The sequence below is a fragment of the Gasterosteus aculeatus genome, chromosome 14, assembly GCF_964276395.1.
Source record: "Gasterosteus aculeatus chromosome 14, fGasAcu3.hap1.1, whole genome shotgun sequence".
Classification (NCBI taxonomy): domain Eukaryota; kingdom Metazoa; phylum Chordata; class Actinopteri; order Perciformes; family Gasterosteidae; genus Gasterosteus; species Gasterosteus aculeatus.
This window is the reverse complement of record NC_135702.1, coordinates 14,323,045-14,329,445: the sequence shown is the minus strand read 5'-3', so window position 1 is coordinate 14,329,445 and position 6,401 is coordinate 14,323,045. Positions and strand designations below refer to the sequence as shown.

At 41.7% G+C, this 6,401-nt stretch overlaps 1 long non-coding RNA gene across 1 annotated transcript; it reads left to right on the top strand.

Moving 5' to 3' along the window:
- Window positions 1-2,772: 2,772 nt before the first annotated feature.
- LOC144388240 (uncharacterized) lies at window positions 2,773-4,324 on the top strand. Its single transcript, XR_013452555.1, has 4 exons — window positions 2,773-3,149; window positions 3,287-3,516; window positions 3,615-3,729; window positions 3,824-4,324. It is a non-coding gene; the product is annotated as an uncharacterized LOC144388240 (long non-coding RNA).
- The last annotated feature ends 2,077 nt before the right edge of the window (window positions 4,325-6,401 follow it).

The window sequence follows — 6,401 nt, the reverse complement described above, 5'->3', positions numbered from 1 at the left end:
TGTAGTGTTAAAGCGCTTTGAGTGGTCAGAAGACTAGAAAAGCGCTATACAAGTACAGGCAATTTACCATTTATTAAGAGCCTTTTTTGTTGTTAAACTGCTTGAAATAGGTCCGTGCACGTTGAACTGCAGGACAGAAAACTCTTGTTGCAAATAAACTTTGTCATACTATTTTGATCTAAGTCTCCAGTCTAGTCCAAATAGACCCCCCCCCCCCCCCCCCCCCGCCCCCCCTGTTTTCCCATAGGTTCCATTCTTACATATTGATGTGGCTTTTAGGTTCATGTGAAAGTATTCCTGTCTGTTGTGAACTGTGTCTATAGCTTACTGTTATCTGAATAAGTACAATTCAATGGAACGGTGATTTTCTCAGTCCAGATGTTCAATGTGAATATGTCTATCTGCTGTATAGTTCGATATCAGGGACATGTTTGGACATTATGACCGAATTAGTGGCTCTGGACTAAATCAATAACCTTGATTTCTTGTTCTCACAATAATATCAACTGTTGGTATTTGCTTGTACGCATCTCAATCATTTTTAGCATGAGTTGCTGTCCCTTTTCTTAATCTGAAAGTGGTGTGTGGTAATAACGTGTACAAAAACTAAGTGTATACTTCCTCTCTGTCCTTTTTCTCTGTTGAAACCTCTGTTAATAGAGGCTTGGTCAGACGATGCATAGTGGTCATTATTGACGTGTGATTTAGATCCACTCTCGCTTCTTGATCCTGTGAATATCGCACTTCGTGTGATCGGACAAGAGGTGTTGAAAGATCAGGATTCCTGTTCAGCTGTTGAATAGAAAAGCACAATGGGGTGCCTACGTGTGTGTGTGTGTGTGTGTGTGTGTTTGTGTCTGTGCACCACGCCGTTGCTTGGTGCTCTTCCCAGGTGATCCTCTGGAGCTATATATTTTTGTGCAAATTTAAACATAACTCATCTTGTACCAAATTCTTTCCATTCTAGTCATTATTTTCTTAATTTAGCTTAACTGTACCAGTTGTTTGTTCCTTCAGTCCTGCTGACTGAATGAGAAGGACAATGATATTTCATATTCATTCCAGAAATAGAAGTCAAATTGTGAGCTGTTGATTCAACTCTTTTCCTCCGTCATCTAAAACCTTTTGGACCATGTAATTTATTTGGTGTTTCCCTCATTCAATTTGGAAAACATCTTAGTTAGTAATAACATAGTTATGGTACGTTCACACCAAAGGCAAAGCAAATTTTTGCCCCGTGTCCTTTTTTTTTCCCATCAGGAAATATTTCAACTTTGGATGAAAAAGCAGTCTGTTTTGTCCCACGCGTCGCGTCTTTCGCGTCACTTGGGCCGCCCGTTTAAAATTCGCCTCATTGGCGACCAGACGCGTCTGTGCATTGACTTTACATGGGATCTACTCGCGCAAATAATTCGCTTCGCTTTTAGTGTGAACGTACCATTATGCTGTAAATATATCTACTGTTGAGGCATGTTGTTGGGCACGGCCTAACGCATGGCACCATTTTCTTGGGCACGACGTAGGGGTAGGGTGTTGGTTAATAGCTAGTATGAAGTTAAATCATTGACATCAATAGAATTATTAATAATCGCTAAGATAATTCACAAAATAAATAAATAACGGGGCACCACCCTAAAAAGGGACTAATAACCAAACTAAAAATCAAGTCTCATAATTTATATTCACTCATTAAGAGCAAGGAGTTGAAGGTTGATCAATACCATTTGAAATCAACCAAGCTACTATACACACTGCATGAAAAGTGGGATTTTCGGCAGTATGCGGCACTGAAAATTGTCGTGGAATTTCAGGTTTGCGGCAATTTGCGGCAATTTGCAGGCAACGCCGAAAACTGCCGTAAATTGTCAGAAATTGACGTGGGCCTCCCTTGGCAGTTGTCCCCCCATGACCCCCCTCCTCCTATTTCTAGGGGAGGCTTTGACATGTAAATGAAAATGCTGTGAGCTATACAAATGCAAATCAGGGTCGCAGAGGGAGTTTTAGCCCAGGTGACATTTTTTTAAAAGGTAAGAAAATCTCTGGTACAAATAGATCAGGCTCAGTAGCCTAATTATAGACTCTTACATTTTAGCTTGAATTGATTTATTTAATTCAAATATGCTAGATTACTGTGTACGCCATTAGCAATGGCAAATGTTATGTAAAAAAGATACACAAAATAACTTCTTAAAAAAATGAGTTTTAATCAAGGAAAAATGAGCATTCCATGCAAACAACATTTGAATCAGAATGAGGTGTCTGCAGAGATCAGTCTGCTAGAGCTCAACTACAGTGCATAGTGGCAGGACTACAGTGACCTTTTCTTTGGTCTTACTTAAATGCACAGAGGATGTATTAACCACACATCTTCTAGCAATGCGCTCAACTGGCAGAAATGATGCTGGGTATGACGTATCTGTTCCCTGCAAGCCCCAAACTTCTATTGGCTTTCCATAAAAATGTCTGTCCGGGTGGAGATGAAGCCAGGAAACTTGTGCAAGAACATGTTTAAATGCCGTACCCTTTGACACAACATTAACAACTATAAACTGCTTTATAATGGCTGGTCGTAGTTCTGCTACAGGGTCAAGGACGGGTTTTCTAGGGAAAGTCGTTCTGCTGACACCAAAACACTGCTTTACATAAAGCATATCAGCTGTTTCAAAGTCCCAACCATTTGTCTTCCTAAAATACTGGTCCTTCCGTATAACAATAACATCGTATGTGATTGGAGGACCCTTAGACTCCTCGTCCAATCACGTGTGAGGTCATAGGCATGACTGATACAGCAGTACTTGCAAGACGAGCATACAAACAGACACGTGTGTGTTACTATATTCAGAAGAACTGTATCTCCAGTTCCTTTGTTTGGTTTTTGCTGCTTCGTGAATAATGGCTGGACGACGTCTCGCGTTCAACTCGCCTTCAACTCCTCTCCGCGGTCACCAACTTTCGGCCAGTCCGCAGACAGACGAGAAGAAGCTGCTGAATGCTCTCAGTGGATCGTCTCGTCAACTCCCAACGACAAACTGCCGATATCAACGAGCGGTTCGCTCCACTGGAGCGTTCGGGACTCTCCAGGTTTCTGTCCATGGAGGAGAGGAACCGACTCAGAGAAGAGGAGACGGGCGCACGATCCCACGATAGCGGTAAGAACACGTTCGATGACTGCAAGCTAAGCTAAAAGTTGCGTAGCCTCGAGCTAAGCTAAGAGTAGCCTAGTAGCCTTACAAGTGAGCAGAAACTGCTTTATTAAAGTGTATTTTCTTTGCCGTGTCGTTTACAGGAAGCGGTGCGCCGTCTTCACAACTCCGAGACGAACTACAGGCGCTACGAACCGGAGCAAGGGTGAGATTTAAAGAATATGCTTTCATTCTGCGCTATAAGGGAATATATACGTATAGATACCGATCATAACTGTACATTTTGTTTTCACAAACTAATCTCGCCTCATAATGAGGCGGTGACCTCGTATTTGCTCCGGGAAAAGTCCAGATTTAGACGACGTCATTGTGTGTAAGTGACACTGTTTCTCCTTCCTTGTTAAATGTTACTGTGACTTGCGTTTGATTTTCTTTTTGTATTCATACCACACTCATTTAATTGTTTTCCAGCTCCCTGTGAGACGTATTGTGAGACGGGACGCAGGAGCTTCAGGTTCAGGCGGAACACTCATTGCGAGCGGAAGCTGCGAAGGATTCAGCGCGGAGTCGAGCGAGAAGAAAGAGGGTCAGAGTTTATTTGCTGACTTGTTTCAGGTGCATTGATAGATGTGTTGTGTCCGTACGCATCGCACAGTACTGATTCATTGTTGTTTTTACAGCTGCTGGAATCGAGACAAAGTGCGCTGGCTGATGACGAGGTGGAACTCTGGAACTCCGCCACCGTAGAGCTCACGTCGGACGGAGGGGACGGCGTTGTTGGCGGGGTCTCGGGTGGATTGTACGGTCGCCACACGCACACTAGCCGCCTGCACAACAGACCTGCCTCGGAAAACACGGCGCCAGTGACGGTCTACAACCTCGAGGAGGCAAACGGACAGTTTACTGAGCTGTAGTTTTTAAACCGCCGCGGTTTCGCTGCATTCATATGCTAATTCGGGCCATTCGCACCTCCGCCAGCTCTCCACCTACGTCATGGTTCGTTTCCGACAATTTGTGGCACAGACAAACGCGACGTGCGCGGGTTGCAAATTGTCGGAAATTGTCGGAATTTAGGGAGATTTCCGGGCGTTTACGGGGACGAAAATCTCACTTTTCATGCAGTGACAATATCCTAATATCTAAACAACAAATAAAAACATTCATTCATCCATATGGAGGGGATGGTGTGCGTGTGTGTCTGTCTGTGAGATAAGGAGGGGAGTGCTCAGTAAGGGAGCTAGCTGGATGCTAAGCTACCAACCACATGGCTGAGCTGTTGCTAGCAGGCTGTGTTTGTACACCATGTGTGTTCCTCACATAGTTAAACCTCTGTCTGTAGGTAACTCTATATGTGTGGATGGACAGGTGTGTGTGTTAGTTAATTTGAAACCAAAGACAGAAGGAAGGACTCAAAGCAAAGCAGATCTTATTCGGAACAGTGAGGCACGATGGTGGTGGTTCATAAACATACACAATCTCTTATTAAACAATACAGTAAACACCAAAACAAAAAAACACACATGCTAATCTAACTTCTTTAGATTTAGGTTTTCGGTGTTTCCTTGAGTTTCGTTTGTCGATCGATCGATTGGAGATGATGACGACTGTTGGGTTTCTTGGTGGCACAAAAGCTGTTGGTGCTATTGTGCACCGGGTCCACAGACACCGGTGTGCAAAAAAAATGTTTAAACAATTATAAAACAAAACAGCATGCATGGGAAAATCACAGATCATCTAGAAAAAAGGAAAAATGTTATTTTTAAATTTCAAGCAGAAAAAAATCATATGAAGCCTAGAAAATGGGAAAAATTTTAAATGTAAGCAGAGAAAAATTAGACAGAAAGACAGAAATAATCACATAGAGCCTAGAAATTGCTTAAGGACTTATTAAAATGCAAGAAGAAAAATCACATCGTCTTAAAAATGGGAAAGAAATATTAGAATCATTTCAAAATGGAGGCCGGAAAGGCACTGTTGAATGTGAATACAAAATGGAGGCGGGACATGCAAAAACTGATACCATGCGTTACAACTTTTTTCTTTATTCATCGCCGGCTGCCATTTCGGAAATCACCAAAGCACATGTTCTGTACTCTCCACCTCCAATCAATGGTAGATAACAAGTATTTGTTCCTCTTTTTGAGGGAACTTCAAAACCATATGTTCTGTATTCTCCACCCCCAATCAATGGTGGATAACAAGTCTTTGTTCCTCTTTTTGAGGAAACTTCAAAACCATGCCTCGCAGCCCCTCTGCAGACAGTGTGTCCTCTCACAGTCTCTGGCATTAAGAATTTTTCTTATTGTCTTTCAGCCCTTTTGTAACCGTAGTCTCTATTCATCTCTGGCCGTCATATTGTAACGTTCCAAAAGCATGTGCTTCGTGTTCCCCACCCCCAATTAATGGTGGTCCTGATCACAGTCCTTCTGTTTAAAAAAACAGGGGCCTTGCAGACTCTGTTCAGATCATGTGCTCGTTTGTTCTCACAAGACTAGGCCACAATGAAATCCTTAATCCCACTTCTCTATTTTCTAAGTGCTTTTATAAAGGTGTATCTTTAGTTTGCAAAAAGACAGTTTGTTTTAGTAGATAGGCTGGCGTCTGTATGTCAGGTCCACAGTGCAAATTATAAAGCCATTGTGTGTAAATTTAGCCCTAAAACCTCAATATTTGTTTGTGGAAAGAGAAGACAGCCCGCTTATACAGACCTGCGCCAAATTTCATAACCTTTTGAGCTTTGGCTATGAAAATTAAGTGTGTCTGCTGAATGCATGTTAAATAAATACATTTGACTGATTTTAAGTGGAGGCCTTTACAGTTGGTATAACTTAACAAATAAATAAATAAGGCATTCATATTGAAACTTAAATATTTGTATCAAATGAAGAACTTTGGGAACAGTTCAACTTAGGTTGTTCAAACCTTTACATGTAATCTCCCTCAAATCCACCTCTGTGGTGGGATCAAGGTAATCCTGATTTAGTCATCAAACATAAAGGCACAACGACAGAGGAAAAAAGATAAGGTCATTGGGGAATAGTAATATTTTCCTCAAACATGTTACAAGATGACAAATCTTTGCTAATATTAATAAATTCACATTCATTAATTAGCGAAAATGAATGTACTTCTACGGGCTCTGTGATTCATGGAAACTTCAGCGAACACATTGCAAGTCGTAACTTAAAAACTCAGAACAGCACAAGTTGAATATTTAAAAAAAACAGTCTACAGCTGGTTTATTGCCAATGGGAAATT